Here is a 27,807-nt window from a genome sequence, read left to right as displayed (position 1 = left end):
CTAGGTACAGAACGTGTCCAGGTGGGACTCTTTCAGGATGAGGCTCTTTGAACTGGTACCAGTGTTCTGCTCAGAGCAGGTGGAGCCTTGCTTCTGCTCACTGCCACTCCAGCAGGTGGATTTACTGCTCTGAGAATGGTCTGGGAGGGGGAAAGTCAAGGGGACAAGGAGATTTGGCATTCCTGCACATCCCCTTCTACTTGATCTGCACCTGCTTCCCCAGGAAGCCACCTTCCCCTCGCAACTCTCCAACACACAGGGGAAAAATCCTGCCATCATTTACTGACCTGAATTTTTGGGTCTTTAAGGATTTAACAAGAGCTGGTTGGAAAAACAGAAGGGCTTCATGCTCGGAGAAAATAAAGATGAGTGGGGAAACGTACTAACGTATCGAGAAGGTTTCTTATGCAGTAATTGGGACCAGGCACTCTTACTGCATGTGTAGACACAAAGAACCCCAGGCTCTTGTTATATTTAACCTTGGGCACCAAGAAAGGCACTGAGATTTGGTGTTCAATCTACTTAATTCTGTTAATGGAGTTTGTTTCATCACTGTATAGGCAACTTGAAAGCAGAATTATACCTCAACCAGCCAAAGGAAAAGAAGTGAGGACAAGAATGGTTAACCCCACCTGGCTCCGAGTATGGACAAGCTAATGGGTCAACAGAAGGATGAAAGACTCACAGTAAGGGCTAAGGGAGTTTCAAGGACATGTGCACCATAAGGAGCTACATTGTGGATGAGTAAGATGTGAGGACACTGAAGGAAGAGCCAAATGAGGTGTCTGTCCAGTGGGGAGACACCCAGTCTGCAGACTCAGTGGGATGGCCGACTCTGAGAGACCTGCCAGCACATCACTAAGATCTCATCATATGTTAGATCATTTACCAAGTTCAGACACATTGGGACAAAACTTTTTTTTTTTTTTTTTTAACTTCTTGAGGTGGGATGATAATATTTGAACACAAGAAGTCGACTGTCAAACTTAGAGACAGAATCAGAGTGGGGGAACAAGGGACCAGATCATCACCTAGAAGAGAAAGTACTCTTATTATTGCCTAGTGATAGGCAGGTTGTGTTTGGTTCTGAGCTCTGGTTCTGAAAGAGAAGCAGCAAAGACAGTGATAAGGATCTCCCAAATCACATATTCACTCAGGAGAGAACACATCCTCATCACTTACATCTATGGCCCAAAGAGAGTGCTACTGTGGTGGACAGAGCTGGGGTCCAGGGTGGAGTTCTCTTAGGGTTCTTGAATCCAAATCCACCCCTTCTTAAACATTCTTCTCTACTTGTGACACCTACATTGTTAGTCCTCTGGAAGGTCGGTGATGGAGCTGGTCATCACGACACGGAAACTGACAACAATATACTCAAGTCACATCGAATCTCCCCAGCTCTGCTGAAGGTGGAGACCAGCTAGGCAGCAGGGCTTAGCTTACTTAGCACAGAAGCCACATCCCGGAGCCAGGCCACCTGAGTAAGTGCAGAGCCTGACCTCTCCTGTGGACAGGACAGGGCACGCTGGCTGATTCAGCCAGTCATTGCAGAGGAAATGGGTGTTAATCCAGGACTCATCATGAAAAGAGCAAGGATGAAGCCCCTTCAAGAAGCCAGATCGGGAATTCCCTGGCAGTTCAGTGGTTAGGACCTGGTGCTTTCACTGCCAAGGGTGCAGATTTAATGCCTACATGGGGAACTAAGATCTCATGAGCTGCTTAGCATGGTCAAAAAATAAATAAATAAAATAAAAACAGGAGAGAGAGAGACAGAGACAGAGACAGAGGCCAGACCATCCATCCTCGCTCTCTCATTTCCTACTGCTGCTTCCAATGGCCATCAGGAGCACAGCGAGGAAGAAACCAGGCAAAGCCAAGACCCATCACTCAGGAAAAGGCATGCTCACAAAGAAAACACACACACACACACTCACTCAAAGGACGAGCACACTGCCTGCTGGGAAAAGATCCCCGTTGGCTGCCATGAAGTTGGTTCATACTTCCACTTCTGCGCTGGGTAGTTTGGGTGAGGCTGGTGCTCTGTGATGTTTGGGGGCAGAGGCAGGTGATTTGTCACACCTGTTGCTAACTGAAGAGACAGCAAGGCAACCTCAGAGACTGGCGGAGGACTAGAGTATGGAAGAGAGCTCGAGCCCGTACAACCCCACCAGCTCTCTATCCTGCTGTCCAACAGGCTACTGATCTTAGCACTGGAGAACTGCTGGGTCATTGTTGCCATTTTCCAACTTGAGGCATTCATAGAAGACTAAGGCTTTTACAAATGTATATTAAACCATGAACTAAGATCTCTGGACGCTGCACGAGATTACAGGTGGAAATAAGGCATACCATGATGTAAAAGCCATGCATTCCCAGAAGTTTGAAAGCAAATTTCCTTCAGAACCACTCTGCCAACAGCTTAGTTCATCCAGGGAAACCGGAGGCCCTGGCTCCACCACACTTAGGTGGCAAGGCTCCATCAAAGGAACCTAGATTATTTAGGGTAAATATAATCATGAATCTACTGCCAAGGCTAATGACAGATCAGGAAAGAGTATTATGGAGGTGCATGGAGTGAGAAGAGTTGAGGAAGGAGCCACAGGTGAGATTTCAGTGGACCACACCTCAGCCATGACGGTAGGACACAGACACATACTTATTTGAAATGGAAGAGCCCAAAATGTGTGACATGAAAAGTGTCTCAAGAAAACAACTGTTATGGCAAAGAATTTGGCAGGGAAATGGTTGAAGATATGAGAGCAGTGAGCGGGGAGAAGAAACATGCAGGGAAAAGTAAGGCTGTACAGAGATGGAAATGTAATCACAGTGCACTAGTTGACTCTGAGACAAACAGCACGACCATAATGATGGACACACAGATGGTCATCTGGCAACATTTATAACTCAGACAACAGCCAGAACTGAGACGGACCAACTACAGTTATAGAATAGAATGCACAAGTTCTCTCCACCTTGGTGATTGGAAATCAGAGCAGAAAGATGGAAAAGTCTGAAAATGACAGTGGAGGAGAGGTGAGGGAGGAACTGTGCACCAAGAGAGGGGTCCAGAGACAGTTTCCTCCAGCTGGAGAACATGAACTAAGGAATAAGTGTTGTATTGGAGCAAGGAAGCCCATAGAGCACGTCAAACAATGACAGAGTGGTCTTGGAGAGAGGGGAGAAGAGAGGTGGTAAGTGACCCCGATTCTCATCTTCTAAGTCAGAAGTCAACATGCAATGTCTAGATAAAGTCAAGAAAGAGAAATATGAGGAAACAAGTTATCTATAAATAAGTACAGGGTGCAAAAAATAGCCATGAAGACTGGGACGAGGAATTGTTTTTCCCTGTATGATTTTATTTTCTCTGACTACACATATCCCTTCGTATCAGGGATGGTACAGGGGATTCATTCCACGACCCACCATGGACACCAGATTCCATGGAAACTCAATCTCACGGTCAGCCCTCCATATCCACATCCACAGATTCAACCAGCTACAGATTGTGTAGAAATGTATTCATTACAGGAAAATAAATCCACTCAGACTTGGACCTGCACAGTCCAAACCCATGTTGTTCAAGGGTCAACTCGATATACATGCATCACTTTAAAATCTTAAGCTGAAGAGACAAGTGAACAGGAAAGGCATATGGACACCCCAAGGAAGTTCCTATCTCCTATTTAACCTTTCTTTCTCTCAACTAGACCCTCATCTTAACCAGCCTGGTTCCAGAAGCTGATAAAGAGCACAGGAACCTCCATGTTTGTAACGCTCAGCTTTCCTCCCACTTCCACCTACACTGTCAGCAAGCAGTGAGCACAAACAGAAGTCCGGAGGCATATGAGGAATGAGAAAATGAGCTGGTCTGTCTACTTTGACATAAGCCTTCAGCCAGATGGCTGTGGAGTGCAAACAGGGGGAAACGAACAGGCATGAGCTCACAGTCCTGATGAGTCCTCCAGGAACCTCCAGCTCAGCTCACACTCTAGAATAATCCTGAAACCCTCCCTAATAAATGCTGACAATTTGGGTTCCTTCCCTCCCTCCCCCATAGCCATCAGACTCCCAGAGATGTTCTTCTCCCCACTCCAGCCTCTGAACCAACTCACCAGCATCTCTAGACTCTTACTTCCTCTCTCCATCCTCCCTTTGTATCCTCTCACACACTAGGGTGCTTCAGGTCGGGGGGTCAACTAATGATGGTCCACAGGCCAAATCCAGCCCAATGCCTGCTTTCCCAAGTGCAAGTTCACTGCCGCACAGGAACATCTCTTTATGTGCCATCTCTGGCTGCTTTCATGTGACAACGGCAGTTCTGATAAAGACTGGTGGTCCAACAACCCCTGGGCCAAGAAACACCTCATCCACCTCACAACTGGGAGGTGCTGTATCTCCCAACCACGTTTGTACATGCAAGCCTCCTTGTCACACCAGATTCTGTACCCCACAGCATCACCAATCCTCATCTTCCCATGTGGATGACACCACTTGGCTGCTCCAAATCCCCAGCAGGGCTCCCTGCCTGCAGCAGTGTTTTCCCAACTTGAACCCTTCCCCCGGCCAACCACCTCCACGGCTTTGACACATCCAAAGTCCCCCTACTTATGGCTCAGCTGGTGTTCTTAAACTCACATTCCACTTAAGTCAAACAGAAACTCTTCGATCAACACCAAAAGCAGGAAATCAGAATACCTGCACTACACAGACGGCAACTCCACAAATCAACATAATGAACACCCAACTGTAGCAGAAAACTCGAGGTGGGTGCTGCACTGCTGTTGAAGTCTCAAGTCTGCTCTGTCATTGTTAAAAAGAGAAGCTAGAGGAAGGGATGAGGAAGACACTTAGCTCCAAACTCAACGTGTCCTCCAGATGCAGTCACAAGACCCTAGTGAGAGTGAGAAGGGAATTGACAGGCGGTTCAGCCATACTTCCATGCCTATACATGTTCGTATTCCCCCTATAATCAGCTCATGCCACTCTCCCATCTTGTCTCCTGGACCTAAACCCCACTTCCAGTGCCACTGGGAAACCTCCAGCCACCCTAACAAGATACATCGTTTCTTACTCTAAGTACTCGATATGCAGTAACTAACTAACAAAGAAAATTTGGGTTTCCGCTGAAGAGAATAATCTGGGAGAGAGAAAGACCCTGGAGCTGAAGGACCCTGAAAGAAACAGAACTTTTCTCACTGAGAATGAACCATTTTAGAATGCCCTAAAACTTATTTGAGAGGGTGCAGGGGAAAGCCTAAAGAACACAGCTCAAATTCCACAGAAGAGAACTAGAAAAGTTAGTGCCAGATAATCTACCCAAAACAGCCTGCCAGCTTATTCCTCGAGAGGAAAAATTTCTACAGAAAGATCACTTCCGTAGAAATGCTTTTCTCCTCTGAAGGCCTCCATGGAATGTGGGTGCTGGTACCTCAGGGACAGGTTCACACAGTTTAATTTACTATGGTCATTTCTGAGGGCAGAAGAACTGTCCAAACCAAATGTATTTTCTACCCCACCCCAGTTCAACAATAGAAGCTCTCTCTGTCTTTGATTCAGAACTGAAAAAAACAAACACAACACAGGAAAAAAAAAAAAAAAAAAACAACTCACACAAAAAAGGTAAATTCTCGACTTGGAGAAATGCCTCAAAGCTGCTTGCTCAGCTATCCCTCACCTCTACTGACCAGCCCAGGGTTCCCTCAAAGATCACTAAGGAACCACAGTTTGCAAACCACTTCCCTGAACCCTTCAGGCTCCCCTGGAGGAGATGGCTCCCCTCTGCCCCTGTGGAACATGAGAGTACATACAACCATCAGGGGGCCATGTACCAGAGTCTATCTTGGAGCATAAGAGAAAGGAGAGGGTATTTCCGTGGACCCAGAGAGGTCAAGGATCTAGAAACACAGAAAGAGACAGATGGAGCCAAGGCACTGTGTTAAACAGGGCCTCCCCCTTACCCCACCCCAGGGAAGCCCGGGGATCCATGCGGGTGCTCATCATGGCCCCGACAACAACTTCACGCCCTCTGCCTGGCATGCTCAGGGATGGAAGGCCAGACCAGTCAGTGTGGCCTAAGCCCTGTGCCCTTTTCTGCTCCATCTCCCTGGACACAGAACTAGGGAGGTCCCTTACTCAATGCTAGAGCCTCAGGTTCAAGAACACTGTTTGTCAACTCCCCCCTCTCTGACCTATTCCACTCTCTGGATTTCTACCCTATCCCCAAAGGATGTACAGCCATCCCCTAGGACCCAAGGTGGAATGGTACCAGGACCTCCCAAGGATACTAAAATCCAAGGACGTGCAAGTTCCTTATATAAAATGCCCTAGAAGGATAAATACAGCTATGCCTTTGTATCCAAAGGTTTCACATTCACGTATTCAACCAAACAGAGATGGAATTTTGGTTGGTTGCATGTACACGTGAGAAATCCATGGATAGAGAAGGCTGCCTATATATTAAATCATAGTATATCAATTCACTTTTATTCCACAATAACCTCTTCCTAGGCAATGATATCAATGAATTCAAAGAGGTTTGACTTCTGGGATGAATTGATGTTTTTCCCTGATACACATGAATTAAAATCATAATGACTACAAATGTAAAAAATGACCAGTGTGTCCTCTAAAATAAGTCTGCATGCAATCCATATGGCACCCCCTGGGAAAATAAGAAATTTGATGTCTGTGTCCAACATGACAATCACCAGCCACCCATGGCTATTTTATCTACATTAATTATCATTAAATTGATTTAATTAAATTAACCTGAAATCCAAGTTTTGGTCACACTATCCCCAGTTCAAGTGCTCATAGTTCAAGTGCCACATGAGGCTGGTCGGAGGTTCTCGCAATGGGCAGAGGGGATGTAGAACATCCCCATCATCACAGAAGGTTCTTCTAGACAACACTTGCCCTCAACACACACCTGGGGAGAAGAAGCCCTGCAGAGACTGTCACCTCTACATGCAGCCTGAAGACAGACAACTTCCCACATCACGGGAATCACCATGGCATTGGGAGTGGGCTCCTCTGAGATTCTGCTTGGCCCTAGGTGTGTGCAATGGATACTCACCGAGCCACTGTCCTTGCATTTCTCAGCTAGCGTCCTCTTCGCGTTCAAGGCACTGGTTTCCAGGGGGGCTGCCTGAGTTTCGGAGGAGGTGCCCTGGGATAACTTATCTAATGTTTCCGTGTTCACCTCGGGGTCTACTTCCTGCTGAGGGGTGGTAGTTGAGTGCAGAATGGGACAGAAGTCACATATACACCGAGCATAGTAGTTCCTAGGACTGTGGGGAACCCTGCTCTGTGCAAACCACCATGTGTTAAGACATACCAACCAGCTCCACCCAGGTTACAGTGTGGGCCCTGAATAGCTGGATCAAAGCCTTCCCAGACACAGGAATTCTAGACTGTGTGTGAAAATATGTTCATTTTTAAGAGTGAGAGAGAGAGAAGAGTGAAAAGGTTGGCTGAAATCTCAACATTCAGAAAACTAAGATCACGGCAACTGGTCCCATCACTTCAAAAGAAATGGATGGGGAAAGTGTCAGACTTCTTTTTTGCGGGGCTACAAAATCACTGAAGATGGTGATTGCAGCCATGAAATTAAAAGACCCTTATTCCTTGGAAGGAAGCTTATGATGAACCTAGATAGCATATTAAAAAGCAGAGACATTACTTTGCCAACCAAAGTCCATCTAGTCAAGGCTATGGTTTTTCCAGTAGTCATGAATGAATGGGGGAGTTGGACTGTGAAGAAACCTGAGTCCCGAAGAATTGATGCTTTAGAACTGTGGTGTTGGAGAAGGCTCTTGAGAGTCCCTTGGACTGCAAGGAGATCCAACCAGTCCATCCTAAAGATCAGCCCTGGGTGTTCACTGAAAGTACTGATGTTGTAGCTGAAACTCCAATTCTTTTGGCCACCTGATATGAACGATTGACTCACCAGAAAAGACCCTAATGCTGGAATAATTGGGAGCAGGAGCACAAGGGGACAACAGGAGATGAGGTGGCTGGATGGCATCACCGCCATCCAGCGGAGTTTGGGTAAACTCTGGGAGTTGCTGAACGACAGGGAGGCCTGGCGTGTTGTGGTTCTAGGGGTCACAAAGAGTCGGACATGACAGAGTGACTGAACTGAACTGAACTGATTTAAGTTTTATTAAATCATTCTGGAGATATAAGCATGTTCGTGAAGCAAACAGTACGACTCTTCCAATTTCATAATTTCCTATTTTAGACGAGTGTACACCCCCATGCACTTGCTGTCACCCTGTTACAGCATAGTTGAGAGGTTTTCACAGACCACATGGACCACAAATCGTAAAATGTTTATTCTCTAGACCTTCATAAAAAAAGCTTACGAACCCCTGCCTAGAGCTTCTCAAACTTGGGTCATTTATCTACCACCCTTGAAAAATTTAGCAATCCACTGACACATTTCCTTGTTACATTATTTATGTTATTTGTACTTAAATATATTCTTTGAAGTGGAGACTTCTACTTCTAAATACAGAAATCTAGTATTGGCTATAAATGAGCACTAAGTATAAAATATTACTAATACATATTATTAATCAAGTCTTACTAGGCGGAGTCTCCAGCTAGAGTTTCCTGGCCTGGGATCTGCTTGCCGTGCTTTGGAAAGAGATTTAAAAGACAGATTAGTTCCAAAGCAGCACTTTGTCCTTCATGTAAGAACTAATGATTGTTATAGCCTTGAGTCCAAGATGGGCTCCATGGTGGGGGCTGGCTTGTATAATGCTGCTTGTGCATTGTAGAAAGGGGTAGAAGATACGTTTGATTTGTGTGTGTGTGTGTGTGTGTGTGTGTGTGTGTGTGTGTGTGTGTGTGTGTGTCTGCTTAGCCACTCAGTCATGTCCGGCGCTTTGCAACCCCATGAAATGTAGCCTGCCAGGCTCCTCTGTCTGTGGCCTTCTCCAGGCAAAAATACTGGAGTGTGTTGCCATTTCCTTCTTCAAGGGATCTTCTCGACCCAAGAAATGAACCCAGGTCTCCTGCATTGCAGGCAGTTTCTTTACCATCTTAGCTACCAGGGATGCCCACATTGCTTTGGGCAGAGACAAATATTGCCCCCAGCAGAGAACCACAGCAAACCACATGAAGCTAAAGTCATCTGGGCTGTCATTACAAGCTCCATTCACACAAGTGAATGCTGCCAAGTAAACTGGAGGGTGGAGACAATGGTGCCTGGAGACTTGGCTATGTGTATGTCTGCTACTCTCGTGTATGTAGGAGTCACTTGTGGTGAGTGAGTGTGGCAAGTGCCCTGTGATCCAGGAGGAGCCAAGGGCCCGTCCACCACAGTCGGGGCCAGGGGACACTCCTAAGTCCCACCTGACCGGGTGCAACACTTCATGTGCTCAGGCCAGTGGGCCTTCTGGCAGGGGTAGTCAGAGTAGCTGGTATTCCGAAGCAGTAGAAAACGGCCTCCTTCTTGCAGTTGGTACACCACAGCTTCCTCTTGGTCTCAGCCACTGTCTGCTGCTTCTCCAGCTCCAGTTGCTTCTTCACCTCAGCAATGAGCTGGTCGTGCTCCATTTCTAGGCTCTGCCGCATCTCTGCCTTGGTCAGATCTGCCAGAGGAGGGGAGGCAAGAGGATACCGACTTCATCGCCCATCCCAAGCCATGGGCTCATTCACACCAGGTCCAAAGGTGAATCCTATCAGGTGTGAATCCTTGGGTCGGGGATGTCCTGGTCATATGAGCCCGTTCAGAGACTCTCCCAGCTTCCCTGAGCTCCAACGTCTTTATCTGTAGAATGGGCATCCACCATGCTGACCATGAATGTCAGCATGATCATGAACGTCAGGTCCTGAGGATACTGAAAATGGGGCCCTGCGGTGATTCTGCAGGAAGTACTCACATAAAACCTCTGAAAAATGTCCACTCAATTCACTTTGAAATTTATCATTTGTATAAGCTTGTTTCTCTATCAAATACAGAGTATCTATGATCTGTAGGCACTGTTGTAAAGACTTTATAAATATGAACTCTTTTAATCCTTACTCCAACCTTAAGGAGGTGTATACTCCTATAATACCCATTTCACAGATGAGGAAACTGAGGCACACAGCTAACATGAGCAGAGCTGGGGCTACAACTTGGGTATATTTCCTTTTTGATGTGTTTAGTGGCAGCAGATCTAATCTTCCAGACAGGGCATCAGGACTGATCACTGGGCTGACAGGACAATTATCCAACTGCTCAGGCTACTGAGACTTCTCGCAATTTTACAACAGGTCAGAGCTCACAAGCAGGAGAAGCTACCACAGCTGTTGTGATGAATTTGTTGCTGACGTTGGTATTTGGAAGAGAGGAAAACGGGTTTCTGCCAGCTCCTGCTTCATACCTGGTTTCTCCAGGTTAGACTCCCTAGGCTGCTGTGTTCTCCCTAAAAGTGGTAAGGCGGCCTGGCCTACTTTTGACTCAGTGCACATTTGGGCCTAACTCTAGACATGCCAAGAAGTTCCTATCCAGAACCTTTGTCAGTGGAGGCCAGGTCAGCAGCACTTACCCAAGTTGTATTTCATGCCCGAGAGCTCCTGTTGTTGCAGCCACTGGAGATTCCCTGCCCATACAGTTATATATTTATTCCTTGTTCAAATTCTACATTATTATTTTTTTAATTTTTTAAATATAAATTTATTTATTTTATTTGGATGCTAATTACTTTGCAATATTTTAGTGGTTTTGCCACACATACACATGAACCTGCCACGGGTGTACATGTGTTCCCCATCCTGAACCCTACCCACACCTCACTTCCCATCCCATCCCTCTGGGTCATCCCAGTGCACCAGCCCCGAGCACCCTGTCTCATGCATGAAAAATGGACTGGCGATTAATTTTCCATGCGATAATATACATGTTTCAATTCCATTCTCCCTAATCATCCCATACTTGTCCTCTCCCAGAGTGTAAAATCCTGTTCTATACCTTTGTGTCTCTTTCTCTGTCTGTCTCGCATTTAGGGTTATAATTACCATCTTTCTGAATTATATATATATATATATATGCATTAGTATGCTGTATTTGTGTTTTTATTCCTGGCTTACTTTACTCTGTATAATAGGCTCCAGTTTCATCCACCTCATTAGACCTGATTTAAATGTATTCTTTTTAATGGCTGAGTAATATTCCATTGTGTATTTGTACCACGGCTTTCCTATCCATTCGTCTGCTCATTGACATCTAGGTTGCTTCCCTATCCTGGCTATTATGAACAGGGCTGCAATGAACACTGGGGTATACGTGTCTCTTTCAATTCTGGTTTCCCCTTTGTATCTCAATCCTCAGCCTGCAGATATGTATGGAGACAGAAAGACTTATAAAGTGCATCTGGGTGTTTGCTGTCAATAGGGCTTGGAAGCTCCAGAATCACGATACGGTTAATGTCATCTGCTGAGTCAAAGAGTGGGAAGCCTGGTCTCTGCTGGCCTCCCCCAGATGGTTGTCAGTGGGTTAATTCAAATTCATGAGAAATTCTGCTTAAACAAACAAACAAATAAAAAAACAAAAAAACAAATACAAGTAGTCCATCTTTTCTAAGAGATGCTGCAGTAAAAGTCATTTAAAATGAAAAAGACCAGATTTTCAAAATAAATAGGACAGTGAGTGACCTACCTATGAACAAGTTCCATTCCTAGAGCATGGTCATAAGTGCAATTTCTTTGTAGAAGTTCAACAAAGTTAGCCTAAGCAACCAACTAACATAATCAGCTAGATAGTACAATGCCAGGTACATCACTGCTGCTTTTATGCTTGCTTATGGACATCCTGGGCTTGAAATAAAGATACTGTAATACTGCGCTCTGTACAGTAAAGCACACAAAGCACAACGACTTGTAGAGGATGTGTGCGGGTGACAATGTATGCCAGGGAGGTGAACTAACTTACAGGATTAAACATGCAAACATTCACGTCTTTCAAAATTCTCAACTTGAAGGTTCACACATAAGAGACTTCAGTTCTATTCAGCCCCTCAGTCATGTCCAACGCTCTGCGACTCCATGAACTGCAGGACACCAGGCCTTCCTGTCCATCACCAACTCCCGAAGTCCACCCAAACCCATGTCTGTTGAGTCGGTGATGCCATCCAACCATCTCATCCTCTGCCTTCCCCTTCTCCTCCTGCCTTCAATCCTTCCCAGCACCAGGGTCTTTGCAAATGAGTCAGCTCTTTGCATCCAGTGGCCAGAGTATGGGACTTTCAGCTTCAGCATCAGTCCTTCCAACGTACGCCCAGGACTCATCTTCTGTAGGATGGACTGGTCAGATCTCCTGCAGTCCAAGGGCCTCTTAAGTGTCTTCTCCAACACTACAGCTCAAAAGCTTAAATTCTTCTGTTCTCAGCCCTCTTGATATCCCAATTCTCACATCCATACATGTCCACTGGAGAAACCATAGCCTTGACTAGACTGACCTCTGCTGACAAAGTGATGTCTCTGCTTTTTAATATGCTGTCAAGCTTGGTCATAACTTTCCTTTCAAGGAGTAAGCATCTTTAAATTTCATGGCTGCAGTCAGCATCTGCAGTGATTTTGGAGCTCAGAAAATTTGAGTCAGCCACTGTTTCCACTCTTTCCCCATCCATTTGCCGTGAAGTGATGCGACCGGATGCCATGATCTTAGTTTTATGAATGTTGAGCTTTGAGCCAACTTATACGGAAATACATACACATAAATATTAGAAAAAGATCTTATGGTTAACAATACCTCTGAGAAAGGGTGGAGAATGAAATATGAATTCAATCAAGACAATAGATTTTTGTGTGTCTAGGTATCCATTTCACTTCGTTCTAAGAAGACATGTATGCACTGTCTGTAAAATGAGAAAAGAAAAGAGAAAAGTAAAACAGCAAGCTGCAAATTAATTTTTAAAAATAATGCCAAATGGAACGTGTCAGGCCTCTAGGATACAGTGGCCAGGCAACCAAGGGGAACTAAACAAATAAAACAAGGACTATTTTTCTCCTGTCCATGTGGCAAAAAAAAGAGCTGGTACCATGGAGTGCAGAGTAGGGAGGCTCGGTATATTTCACAGCCTGTCTGTTCTGATATCTCGTCCTCTTGGAAGACTGAGGCTGCTGCTGCTGGTGCAGCTTCTGCTGGTGCTGCATCTTCTGCATATGCCTCTTTTGGGAGGACGTTTGAAACTTACTTGATGAGGTCCGCACAACCTGTTACATGGCCAGGGCAGTCTCCTTTAGTAAAACTGGCCTCTGCTTTTTCACTGGGTTTCTCATGCTGCTGGTGGCGGTGGTGGTGGTGGCTGGGCCATGACCATGCAGATGGTGCTGTTGGTGGCCGTGACCCCAGCCATGGGAGTTTGGGAAGATGAGTGGGTGAGGACCAGCATTTCAGGGGGAGACCGGCTGCCCGCTGTTGTGGATGATGAAGCTTCACCTATGATGGAAGCCAACACATGAAAAAACAAAACAGAAAGTAGACGGGACTCAGGCTGACCTGCAGGGTCTCCAGGCCAGTGAGTTCTAGGTGACCATCCCAGGCTGCCATGCCAAGGGCCTCCGTGTGAATAGGCACATTCTTGCTTTATATGCTTAGGCAACTTCTTCAGTGTGTGCTAGCTTCAAATATCAGGCTCCTTGGGATACTCAAATGTGGGCTTGCTCATATTTGAGAAACTTGTCAAGGCCTCTGAGGGACTGAGGCCAACATGACCCAGCGCTTGGCCTGGAATTGCCCACCTGCTAGTCGATGACCCACTGGCTGAACAGAATCGTTGCAAGTACCTTGTTTTACAAAGTTAGAGTTCAGTAAGCACTTTGAGAAAGACTTAGCCAAAGTCCCTCTGGTCATTAACAGGAATCCTTTGCTTGGACAGGAAACCTACAGAGCATGTACCCCAAGGAACCAGACAGCCTCCCAGTGGCCAAAGCACTGAATACCAATGAATCACCCAGAACGAAGAATATTCCCTTTCATCTCTTCTAATTCCTTCGCGAGAAGTCTCAGTGTGGTCCTGGCAGTCTTGACACCTATCACTCAAGGGAACTCCACACCAAGGACAGAACCATCCCCAGCACAGTGGTATTTATGGAGAATTTAGAAGCCTTGCTTTCGTTTTGACTGCAGTTCTCCATTTTGCATCTTTTATGCACAGCACAAAATACTGTTTTCCCTACTGTGTGGTAGTTAAGTTTAAGTTCAAAGTTGAGTTCATTTTTTTAAACAGCTGCTGCTTCAGATAAGAAAATATACTAAGGCAATAAGTGAAGAAGCAGGTTTTGGGTATGACAAAAATAATGACTACGAGTGACTGAGTTTGAAAAATGCTGCCTTTTGGAGTGCATCTTCTGGGAGAAAATGAGCTATGAGAGTGGAGGGCAGCATTTCAACAGACAGCAGGGAAAATTTGGAAGAGAACAGTTTTAGCCAAGACATGCCCAGGAATAGGCAGAATTTTGGTGGGTGAGGTCAGGCAGTGAGAAGGGCTGGCCCGGGGGTGACCACATGAGTATTTATCTGTAAGGGGAAGGAGTCTGTTATGACTGCAGGGGCCCCAGGCACTGGAGAGATGAACATGCATCCCCAGAGAGGATTCCCTCGGGTTCACACAAAAAAACACTGATGCAAGTCAGCATCCTTGATCTCACACAATGTGCCTGGACCTCAAACTGGGTTTAATAAAGACTGAAAGTGAGGTCGCTCAGTCGTGTCCAACTCTTTTGCAACCTCATGGACTGTAGCCCTCCAGGCTCCTCTGTCCATGGGATTTCCCAGGCAAGAATACTGGAGTGGGTTGCTATTTCCTTCCCCAAGGGATCTAACCAACCCAGGGAAAGAAACCTGGGCCTCCAGGATTGCATGCAGATTCTTTATTATCTGAGCCACCAAGGAAGCCCTTAATGACAACACCTTTTTTGAGGGGCTCAGCATGCTTCCACTGCATGACCCCATGCCTGTCATTTTTAGATTTCTGTCACCCAGAAAAGACATGAATTCTTGATTATTCTAGGGGACATTTTCAGTTAGCTGTCATTCTAGGAAAATCAAGGAGTGTGAAAGGAAAAATATGCTGACAGGTTGACTTTTCCACCCGAGGGGGGAGGGGGTCTTGGTGGTTACACAACTGACTGCCCCTCTTGCTCCTCCAGGGAAGAATTCAACCAAAGTCCTGGGCCAGAACACAGGGTGGGGCTGGGAGAAGAGCTCTACCTAGAGTGAGGTTGCCCCCATCCTTTCCCAGGACAACATTTCAGATATCAGTCACAGCCTCTACCCCTTCCACTTGCAGGGGAAGAAGTGGCTTTGAGCTTGCCCCTTGTAAAAGGTAGAGATCCCACAGGCAAGGCTTCTAACTTGCAAAAGCAAAAGCAACATTTGTGCCTCTCTTTTCTGCCATGTGATTAAAAAATATACTGTCCTTGTGGATTAGCTAGCCTGATACCTCCTTGAGCAAAGGGCAACCACAAAAAGGTCATTTCTCTCTCTCATCTTGCAAAAGCAAACAACTGGCTTTGAGCAGAGTGGTAACTGCTCTGAAAGAGTCCCATTCGAGCTCTTTTCCAAATTAAAAAACAAACAAACAAACAACAACAAAGCAGGAGTATGCAATCTGAAAACTTTCCAGGCTTGACACACTTTTGGGGAGTTTTCATCTATACACTAAAACGCTTTAATTTCTAAAGGATATGGAAGGTTTACTGGGGCGGTGGGGAGGGAGAGGAAAGGCCATGGAAAATTGCATTTGTCCTAAAACTTTGGGAGTATATACTCACCTGCTGTCTCAAAAAGAAGTGAATTTCTTTTTTTTTTTTTTTTTTATAAATTTATTTATTTTACTTGGGGGCTAATTACTTTACAATATTGTAATAGTTTTTGCCATACATTGACAAGAATCAGCCATGGGTTTACATGTGTTCCCCTTCCCGAACCCCCACCCACCTCCCTCCCCCTCCCATCCCTCTGGATCATCCCACTGCCCCGGCCCCGAGCCCTTGTCACATGCATCGAACATGGAATGGTGCTCTGTTTCACATATGACAATACACATGTCTCAATGCCATTCTCCCAGAACGACCCACCCTCACCTTCTCCCTCAGAGTCCATAAAATTGTTCCATGCATCTGTGTCTCTCATTCTGTCCCGCATATAGGGTTATCGTTACCATCTTTCAGATTCCATATATATGCATTAGTATACTGTATTGTTGTTTTTCTTTCTGGCTTACTTCACTCTGTATAATGGGCTCCAGTTTCATCCATCTCAGTAGAACCGGTTCAAATGTATTTTTTTTAATGGCTGAGTAATATTCCATTGTGTATATGTACCACAGCTTCCTTATCCATTCATCTGCTGATGGACATCTAGGTTGCTTCCATGTCCTGGCTATTGTAAACAGTGCTGCGATGAACATTGGGGTACACGCGTCTCTTTCAATTCTGGTTTCCTCGGTGTATATGCCCAGCAGTGGGATTGCTGGGTCATATGGCAGTTCTATTCCCAGTTTTTTAAGGAATCTCCACACTGTTCTCCATAGTGGCTGTACTAGTTTGCATTCCCACCAACAGTGTAAGAGGGTTCCCTTTTCTCCACACCCTCTCCAGCATTTATTGCTTGTAGACTTTTGGATAGCAGCCATTCTGACTGGTGTGAAATGATACCTCATTGTGGTTTTGATTTGCATTTCTCTAATAATGAGTGATGTTGACAGTATGGTACTGGCACAAAGATAGAAATATAGATCAATGGAACAAAATAGAAAGCCCAGAGATAAACCCACGCACTTATGGACACCTTATCTTCGACAAAGGAGGCAAGAATATACAATGGAGAAAAGACAACCTCTTTAACAAGTGGTGCTGGGAAAACTGGTCAACCACTTGTAAAAGAATGAAACTAGAACACTTCCTAACACCGTACACAAAAATAAACTCAAAATGGATTAAAGATCTAAACGTAAGACCAGAAACAATAAAACTCCTAGAGGAAAACATAGGCAAAACACTCTCCGACATAAATCACAGCAGGATCCTCCATGACCCACCTCCCAGAATATTGGAAATAAAAGCAAAAATAAACAAATGGGACCTAATTAAAATTAAAAGCTTTTGCACAACAAAGGAAACTATAAACAAGGTGAAAAGACAGCCTTCAGAATGGGAGAAAATAATAGCAAATGAAGCAACAGACAAACAATTAATCTCAAAAATATACAAGCAACTTCTGCAGCTGAATTCCCGAAAAATAAATGACCCAATCAAAAAATGGGCCAAAGAACTAAACAGACATTTCTCCAAAGAAGACATACAGATGGCTAACAAACACATGAAAAGAAGTGAATTTCTTAAAGGTCAACACTCCAATGGCGACCCCACTCAACTAGCCTACTTATATCAGACCTAGGTCACAGTCTTGTATATTAAAAAAGGACTTTTTAAGAGAAGGCTGGAAACGACTGATATGACACCTGTAAGTGGAGTCAAGGTCCTGAAGTGAGCTCCCTTAGCCTCTGCTCTGGGATCTCTAGCTAGAAAAGCCATCTTTCGATCTGAGGATTCAGTTTCTCTGTATAAGCTGCACTCCTAACTGAAGATCACTTGGAGATCACCAAGCACTCTTCAAAACACCAGTCACTTAATAAACACGTAAGTGAAAGCACACCTTTGAAAAGATGCTCAACTGCAGATTCTGACATGAAGCCAATTCTTCAAGACCGAAATCATCCTCAGGTGGCTCTGGATTTCAACTTCTGTGAAGTTCCTCTAACTGACTTATTGTTTCAGAATCATCCTTTGTGTAAAATTCCCACCACGTTCAGAGGATCCTAGAGAAACTTCCTTCTGACACCAGTGAGAGGAACAGCTCAGCTTCATTTTATCACCTGGAGTGCTTTCTATTTAGGGGGGGAACATGAGATCTTTTAAAGCACTCATATGTTTTTTTTTTCCCTTTTCACTTCAACTGCAGGAAGCTCAGGGTCAAAAAGGAAGAGTGACTTTGCTAATTCTGAAGGCTGACATAGTTATTTCTGTATACAAACTTTCCCTACATCTCTCACTATTTCATGTTCATTTTTCTCGGTGTCTTGATTTCCATTTTATCAGTATATCTGAAATCCTTTCTGGAAGCAGTGAAAAAACCCACAACTAAACACACAATTTACTTCAGAAAGAGAGGAATAGTATAAATCTATCACTCATAGGAACACTGCCATCTGGGACCCAACAATTCCACAAACTTTATTGAAAAAATGCTACTCCCATTGCTTTCTGCAGCATCAGAAGTGCTCCCTCAAACCCCAATCCACACAGAATTGGATGTTTCAGATGCCACTCATAATTTTAAGGGATGAGGTGGTGATCCATCCTTCCTGACTGACTCAACTGCTCTCTCTCCTCCTGCCCCATATCACCGAGAGATATTCCATCCTCTTTCAATGAATTCCAGGAATTGAGGTTCAGGAACCTCAGTTCATTGTGAACTGTTCAGGAACAGTTCACAATGATACAAAGACAGAGAATAAAAGCTCAAAACCCATCCCTCTTCCTGCTTTAAGCAGTGAGACGAAGAAAACCCCAGGGGACACAGAACTGAGAAGATGGGTCCTGTCAGAAGCAGCCCATTGTCTGTTTTGTCACTAAGTCATGTCCAGCTCTTTTGTGATCCCAATGGACTATATAGACCACAACACTCCTCTGTCCATGGAATTCTCCAGGGAAGACTACTGGAGTAGGTTGTCATTTCCTTCCCCTGGGGATCTTCCCAATCCAAGGATCAAATTTGCGTCTCTTGCATTGGCAGGCAGATTCCTTACCACTGAGCTACATAATTAAACCTGGCTGTCCGTGTACGTAACTCACAAAGTACAAGAGGTTTTATGGCTACAATCTCCAATTTGTTCTTAGGCCACGTGTCTCCTGGGCCCTTAATTAATTCTTATCTTTCTTGGGCATATCAACACCCACTTGCCAAGCCAGCTGAGAAATTCACTGACTGCTTCACCAATGGGCTAAATATCTTTTAAATCATTCCTATGATTCACTGGTATGGACCTAACAGAAGCAGAAGATATTAAGAAGAGGTGGCAAGAATACACAGAAGAACTGTACAAAAAAGATCTTCATGACACAGATAATCACGATGGTGTGATCACTCACCTAGAACCAGACATCCTGGAATGTGAAGTCAGGTGGGCCTTAGAAAGCATCACTAGAAACAAAGCTAGTGGAGGTGATGGAATTCCCGTTGAGCTATTTCAAACCCCCAAAGTTGATGCTGTGAAAGTGCTGCACTCGATATGCCAGCAAATTTGGAAAACTCAGCAGTGGCCACAGGACTGGAAGGGTCAGTTTTCGTTCCAATCCCAAAGAAAGGCAATGCCAAAGAATGCTCAAACTACTGCACAATTGCAGTCATCTCACATGCTAGTGAAGTAATGCTCAAAATTCTTCAAGCCAGACTTCAGCTATACGTGAACCGTGAACTTCCAGATGTTCAAGATGGTTTTAGAAAAGACAGAGGAACCAGAGATCAAATTGCCAATATCCGCTGCATCATCAAAAAAGCAAGAGATTTCCAGAAAAAACATCTACTTCTGCTTTATTGACTATGCCAAAGCCTTTGACTGTGTGGATTACAATAAACTGTGGAAAATTCTGAAAGAGATGGCAATACCAGACCATCTGACCTGTCTCTTGGGAAACCTGCATGCAGGTCAGGAAGCGACAGTTAGAACTGGACATGGAACAAGAGACTGGTTCCAAATAGGAACAGGATTACGTCAAGGCTATATATTGTCACCCTGCTTATTTAACTTATATGCAGAGTACATCATGAGAAACGCTGGGCTGGAAGAAACACAAGCTGGAATCAAGACTGCCGGGAGAAATATCAATAACCTCAGATATGTGGATGACACCACCCTTAAGGCAGAAAGTGAAGAAGAACTAAAGAGCCTCTTGATGAAGGTGAAAGAGGAGAGTGAAAAAGTTGGCTTAAAGCTCAAAGTTCAGAAAAGCAGGATCATGGCATCTGGTCTCATCACTTCATGGGAAATAGATGGGGAAACAGTGTCAGACTTTATTTTGGGGGGCTCCAAAATCACTGCTGATGGTGATTGCAGCCATACAATTAAAAGACGCTTACTCATTGGAAGGAAGGTTATTGCCAACCGAGATAGCATATTTAAAAACAGAGACATTACTTTGCCTACAAAAGTCCATCTAGTTAAGGCTATGGTTTTTCCAGTGGTGATATATGGATGTGAGAGTTGAACGGACAAGAAAGCTGAGCACCAAAGAATTGATGCTTTTGAACTGTGGTGTTGGAGAAGACTCTTGAGATTCTCTTGGACTGCAAGGAGATCCAATCAATCCATCCTAAAAGACATCAACCCTGGGTGTTCATTGGAAGGTCTGATGTGGAAGCTGAAACTCCAATACTTTGGGCACCTCGTGCGAAGGGTTGACTCATTAGAAAAGACCCTAATGCTGGGTAGGGTTGGGGGCGGGAGGAGAAGGGGACGACAGAGGACGAGATGGTTGGATGGCATTACCGACTCGATGGACATGGGTTTGGATAGACTCCGGGAGTTGATGATGGACAGAGAGGCCTGGCGTACTGCAATTCATGGGGTCATGAAGAGTCAGACTCTAATGAGTGACTGAACTGAACTGAACTGATGTTCCACTGCAGGCTTTGCCAACATGCCTGGGGTGTGGCAAGTTTGAAAGAAGCCACTGCTGGTTCAGTCCCTAACAGCAGTAAAGGGAGAACTGCTAAGACTCAGGCAGCAGTTCACAACTAGGTGAGATTTAGCTTTGTCAAGACACTTTTGAAGTCCTCCACTGGGTAGATGCTACTGACATCCAGTTTGTAAAGGCCAGGGATACTGCTAAGCATCCTTGAATAAACAGGACAAAGAACTGTCCAGCATAAAATGTCAATAGCGCCAAGGTTGAGAGGCCTGGGGCCTATGTCAGCTAAATGCAACTATGGCAGAAAACGGGCTCACGTGCACATCATACAATGCCCCTTGGATTTCTACAGACCTAAAGAAGAACACAGCAGTCTGGTGCCGCTCACCCAGAAAGCCTTATACTCTAGTAAGAAAATGTATTTTGAGATGCCTGGGCAGTGTGAGGGGAGGTAAGGGAGAATAAACTTATCAAGGTCTTTGACCTGAACGCTTTTATCAATTTCAGACCTGTCCAATGTCTTAGCATCGATAACCACTTGAGACATGTAAGTGAACATATTGGAAAGGAAACTGCTTAGGTTCAAAATGACCTGACTGCTGGAAGCAACTATTACTTTCTAAGAGACTTCTTCTCCTGTGCTCAAAATCAACCACATTGGGTATCAAGAAGGTTAAAGGTAGGCAGGCCCAGCTCAAGTCCTTGTCCTGCTTAGTAACTACCTAGATGACTTGGAGCTAACCTAAGCTTTGTTGTGCACACTTCATGATGTCTGAGCATCATGTGACATGACATGTGATGCTATAAATGGCAATGTGACATTCAAAAACCAAATCAAGAAACCAGAAACTGATACAGTCACTCACCCTCCTGTTTGGGAGTTGTTTCTTTGGGTTCCTTCCTAGGTTTTTGACCCTCCAGCACAGAAAGGTCTTCTCTTAAATCTATGACAAATGCACTCTCTGAATCAGAATCCAGGCCCAAATGCACTCTTGGGGAGTCAGTCTCACCTTTTCCCTTCAGATTATCCTTTGTGGGATGAGGAAAGGGTTTTGCTTTGTCTGAAAAGTCCTTCTCAAGCTGATACCTCATCTTCTCCTTGACTGATCTTGAGTCCACTTTCTCACTGGCTAGTGACGTGCTTTCAGCTCCTCTTCCATCTCTACTGGATTCGACAATTTGGACTTTTCTTTTTTTTTGACAGCAGATGGCTCTTTTTCCATCTGAGACAACTCTGTGTTTTCAGCATCTTCTGGCTCATTCTTGCTCCTCTATTCCTCTTCACTGATAGGGTCACTTCTGCTACTATCTGACTTCTCAGTATCCCTGGAATCGCTGGGATCAACAGTCATATAAACATCTTCTGAGATTTCATTTATGCCTACATTTAAAAAAAAGAAAGAAAACAAGATGCAGCATACTCACAGAAAAAGGAGCACGACCAGAAATCCACAAATATTTAACATGCTCAATGCTGAAAAAAAAAAAAATCACATTGCGTCACACTGGCCTGGTGGTGTTAGCAGTAGACTTAACTTGCAGGTGAATAGAGGTGACAGGTCAAGCTTGCCTGGAGAGTGTTTCAGTTACTAACATTCAAAAATGACATCGGACCAAACCGCGTGAATTTCTAATTTATACAGACCTCAATCTTGGCAGCATAGGTAACTACTGGGAAACATAGAATGGGAGGGATGGAAGGGAACACTACACAGGATTTGTTAAAACTGATCAATTTTCAGTTCAGTAGAGTTCAGTCGCTCAGTCTTGTCTGACTCTTTGCGACCACATGAATGGCAGCACACAAGGCCTCCCTGTCCACCACCATCTCCCGGAGTCCACCCAAACTCATCTCCGTTGAGTCAGTGATGCCATCCAACCACCTCATTCTCTGTTGTCCCCTTCTCCTCCTGCCCTCAATCTTTCCCAGCAGCAGGGTCTTTTCTAATGAGTCAGCTCTTCGCATCAGGTGGCCAAAGTATTAGAGTTTCAGCTACAACAGCAGTCCTTCCAATGAACACCCAGGACTGATCTCCTTTAGAATGGACTGTTTGGATCTCCTTGCAGTCCAAGGGACTCTCAAGAGTCTTCTCCAACACCACAGTTCAAAAGCATCAATTCTCCAGCTCTCAGCTTTCTTTATACTCCAACTCTCACATTCACACATGACAACTGGAAAAGCAATAACCTTGACTAGACAGACCTTTGGTGACAAAGTAATGTCTCTGCTTTTAAATATGCTGTCTAGCTTCGTCATAACTTCCCTTCCAAGGAGTAAGTGTCTTTTAATGACATGGCTGCAGTCAGCATTTGCAGTGATTTTGGAGCCCAGAAATATAAAGTCAGCCACTGTTTCCTCATTTATTTGCCATGAAGTGACGTGACCGGATACCATGATCTTAGTTTTCTGAATGTTAAGCTTTAAGCCAACATTTTCACTCTCCTCTTTCACTTTCATCAAGAGGCTTTTTAGTTCTTCCTCACTTTCTGGCATAAGGGTGGTGTCATCTGCATATCTGAGGTTATTGATATTTCTCCCAGCCATCTTGATTCCAGCTGGTGCTTGCATTTTACAGATTAGAAATAAAAGAGGGCCTGAGAAATCCCTTGTCCTGGGACACAAAGAAAACCAAGACAGAGAGGCGAGGCCAGAGACTAGGATTCTTGAGTCACCACTTGGGCTCTTCCCACATATTCCCAAAGCATTAAGTCTTTTACTCTTTCTGTCCATGACTCAAAGAAATAAGCCAAGCCTTAAAGCAGGGATTGCAAACTCACAGCCCAAGAGGCACGTGGGGCAAGCAGACGTGTTATTTAGGAAGCAATGATTTGACCCAATGCTTTCCAGTCTTTCGTTATTTGTCGCTTTTAACTTAGAATGCGCTTGCCAATTCAGAAATCCGGAAGTTTCACACAGAAATTAAGATTTTAGGCTTGCCTGAAAGAGCAGAAGACCTGGCCCTTCTGGGTCACAGGGCTTCAAGGCTGGCTGAGGCTGAGAACTACTGGCCCATTTCAGTTGGGGGAGCACCGTCTCCAGGTCACCCAGCTGCCCAGCCCCCATCTGGCTCCCTGCCCTGAAGCAGAGTCAACCACCATTGTGCTTCTACTGTTTTTCTACTTGTAACTGAGTCCAGAGGAAAGGCACCCATTTCCATGTCTCAAACAATAGGAAAACCGATCAAACAACAGGAGTTTCCTACATATACAAGCAAAACTGGGGAAAAGTCTATTTCTAACAATAATTTCATTTAACCTGTTTATGTTTCCTACTCCCAGTAGTGAGCGTCATCCATCTGTAGGTAAATAATCCGTTACCCTACTAGTTTGAAAAGAGGAAATCCCCATCAACTCTGTATTGTCTTCATTCTAGAGCAATGGTTACCATGAGTGGGATCATGGAAGAGAAAATCGTAAAAGAGTAAGAGCCACAAACAGCCCAGCAGGATCAGGAGTGAACTATATCCACCTCCACCAGGGCTCAAAGGGAAAGAATCTAAAAACCAAATCTGGTTTGATTTCTGGATCTCAGGGCTGGTGCAGTTGGCAACTAAAGGTCGGACCCAAGAATGACAAGCATGACCACATTTGCTTGGATACTGGAGCCCAAAGGAGGTGAATTCAGATCCTACTCCTCTGCTTCTATTAGTTGTGTGACCCTGAATGGGTGAACTACCTCTCTGAGCCTCAGTTTCTTCCCCTGGACAATGGGTTTGATAACACTTTCAACCTTCCAAGGCAATCTTTGCACAGTGCAGGGGGGATAGGAAGTCCTCCATAAATCCTTATTGACAATAACAAATCGAGGAGCTAGACTAGCTGCCTGGAAGAACCCAAGAAAGGTATGGACTGCATAGTTCATCCACGTCACTCAATGACCTAACCAAATGGGCAACCCTGCAACGAGTGATTTGGTTAGACAGCCTAGGTGACACCCAACTACAGCTCCTTTCTCACCCGAAGGTCCAGAGCCCCCAGTGAAAAGGAAACCTGAAGATTCCTTAAAAAACTGTAAATAGAATGGCCATATGACCCAGAAATCCCACTGCTGGACATACACATGGAGGAAACCAGAACCGAAAGAGACTCATGTACCCCAATGTTATTCACAGAAGTGTTTACAATAGCTAGCACATGGAAACAACCTAGATGTCCATTGGCAGACAAATGCAGAAGAAGGCTCTGATCCATACACACAATGGAATTTTACTCAGCCATTAAAAAGAATGCATTGGAATCAGTTCTAATGAGGTGGATGAAACTGGAGCCTATTATACAGAGCAAAGTAAGCCAGAAAGATAAAACACCAACACAGTATATTAATGCAAATATATGAAATTTAGAAAGATGGTAATGATGACCCTATATGTTAGACAGCAAAAGAGACACATATGTAAAGAACAGACTGCTGGACTCTGTGGGAAAAGGTGAGGGTGGGATGATTTGAGAGAATAACATTGAAACATGTATAGTATGTGAAATAGATCGGCAGTCCAGATTCGATGCATGAGACAGGGTGTCAGGGCTGGTGCACTGGGGTGAATGACTCTGAGGGATTGGATGGGGAGGGAGGTGGGAGGGTCGGGATGGGGAACGCATGTACACCCAGGGCTGTTACACATGAATGCATGGCAAAAGCCACTACAATATTGTAAAGCAATTAGCCTCCAATTGATATAAATTTTAAAAAAAGAGGTAAAAAATAAAAAGAAAAATTAGGATGACCCAGAGGGATGGGATGCGGAGGGAGGTGGGAGGGGGGTCCAGGAAGGGGAACACATGTAAACCCATGGCTGATTCATGTCAATGTATGTAAAGTAATTAGCCCCCAACTAAAATAAATAAATTTATTTAAAAAAAGACCGTAAAAATAATAAAAAATAATAAAATAAAAAAATTAAAAAAAGAAAAATTAGAAAATATTTTAACTCAGTGATAATGAAAACACAGTGTATCAGAATTCATGAGATGCATGTCTAGAAGTGTTCATAATTTTAAATGCTTATATTAAAAAAGAATAAAAGCCTAAGGCAATGGAAAAAAGAAAAAAAAAACTCCCTCAAAGCGTTCAGCAAAGGCTATGTATAGGAAAGGTGAGGAATGGATGTGATTAGCTCTTGCAAACTTCTTGGTGTCAAATCTTGTGTTCTTGAAGTAAGTGGTGGTCAGCTAACTGTGTTCCTGTAATCCTTGAGGGAAGCAAATATTATTCCCTATTCCCTATTTCCCGAAAGGATAGGTCCCAATCTTGGCATTCACCCTCCACAGTACTGGTTGGGATGTGGGGGTTCCCTGTGCAGGCCGGTTATCCTAGTCATGGAGCATTCATCTAGCACCCACTCTTGTTACTTCCAGCAGTGCCCAGTCCTAGGTGGAAGAGGCAGTTCTCAGTTCTCTGTGCCCTCCTCTTTCCAAGGCCCCCATACACTGTCCAGCCACCTTCAATGAGGGAGCCAGGTACCCACTATGTAGCTGACCCTCAGCCTCCTCAGTCTACCCAGTTGGAGAGCTGGGTCCTGTAGACTGTGACCCATGCAGATTGCCACAACCATTGGTCATGGAGATGGGGATGGAACACGTTGGCCATTGCTTTGAAACCTGGGCCAGACCAGTCAGTGGCTTCAGCAAAGGCTCTGGGACTCTGCAAGACACAGCCTGTTCCCAAGCTCCACAGTTCACTCCCCATCCCAAGGCCTAAGGTCCTAGAAGGCTCTGTGGGAAGGCTGTAATATATCTCACTACACTCTGTTTAGAGGCTTTCTGTGGGTGGTGTTGGGGTTTCTAATTCCACTGAAGGTCTTGGGCTGAGGCCTAGCAGCACCGTTTTCCATCCTGCCTCTATTACAGTATCTTCCTTGATGAGCTTATTCAACTTGGGACTAAAAGTTGGTACCTTGGACCATCACGGGCCATTTCCAGTAGCCCGAGGACCACATTCTACTCTGTTTCTATAATGCAGGGATTTCAACTTCACAATGTCATGTGATATAAAAGATTTCATCTTCCTCTAACTGAAATATTTAACTTAGAATAGTGTCCCCATGGATATATATTGCAAACGAGGCTACCATTTATTTATTCACTGCTGGAATTATACTTGACATGTAATATGATTGAAACAATTATCATCAGGCTATAGTTGCATTACAATGTTGCTTTAGTTTCTGAGTACGTATGTCCAAGTGAATCCATTTTAAGTGTACATATATCCCCTCATTTTTGCATTTCCTTCCCATTTAGGTCACCACAGAGCAGAGTCAAGTCCCCTTGTTCTTTCACTTTTCTCAAACTGTAACATTTTCTTAAATGTTAACTGGAGGTTAATTACTATACAATATCGTGATGGTTTCTGCCATGCATCAACATTAATAAGCCATAAGTATATCGGGATCCCGCCCATCCTGGACCCTCTCCCACATCCCCTCCTACGCTATTTTTCTGGGTTGTTCCAGAGCACTGCTTTGCATTCCCTGCTTCGTGCTGAGGAAAATCCGAAAGATGATTTTTCTGTACGAAATATGTAATTTTCTCTATCTCACATGTGAGAACATGGGTGCAGATTTTTCTACGTGAAATAGGAAATACGTACTTCATGTTTGAAAATCTACTGAGTGAATTTGGGGGTGAGGTTCGGATGTGTAAATGCTCATGTACATAGGAGTGCCTGTACGTAGGAGTGCCTGTTTTCCAGAAGTAAGCTAAGTTTTAGGAGGCTGAGATGGAGCTTAGGGCCTTTCCTGTTAGGAACAGAACCTCCTCTCGTAGTGCACTCATAGGTACAGCCTTGGGGCTTGTCATGCCTTCATACAGTCTACATTAACAGAAATGTGAGGAGTTAACTCGTCGCAAGTTGAAGTCAGATAGTGCCATTTTACTCTTTAGGCTAGATTTGTCCTTCCAGCACTTTTTTCCTCTAGCATCTAGAGGCTCCTTGACCTAAAGCAGTTTATGAACCACCCCCAAATGTCAGCTATGATGGCTGACCAAGATGAAGACATGCTTCACTTCATCACCAACTTGAAGGTCATGCAGGAGACACTGATAATTGTGGAGGGAAGGTGACTGGGGAGGGGAGAGGACATGATTTACCCCTGGAAACAGGAAAGGACAGCTCTTCTG

General features: G+C 44.6%; 1 pseudogene; it reads right to left on the bottom strand.

The window, feature by feature from the left end:
• LOC145537729 (MYND-type zinc finger-containing chromatin reader ZMYND8-like) lies at positions 1-26,591 on the bottom strand (annotated as a pseudogene).
• Between the last annotated feature and the right edge of the window lie 1,216 nt (positions 26,592-27,807).

The sequence above is a fragment of the Giraffa tippelskirchi genome, chromosome Y, assembly GCF_054371585.1.
Source record: "Giraffa tippelskirchi isolate mGirTip1 chromosome Y, T2T-mGirTip1v1.2.pri, whole genome shotgun sequence".
In the NCBI taxonomy this organism is placed as follows: Eukaryota; Metazoa; Chordata; class Mammalia; order Artiodactyla; family Giraffidae; genus Giraffa; species Giraffa tippelskirchi.
This window is presented reverse-complemented; position numbering and strand designations above follow the sequence as displayed.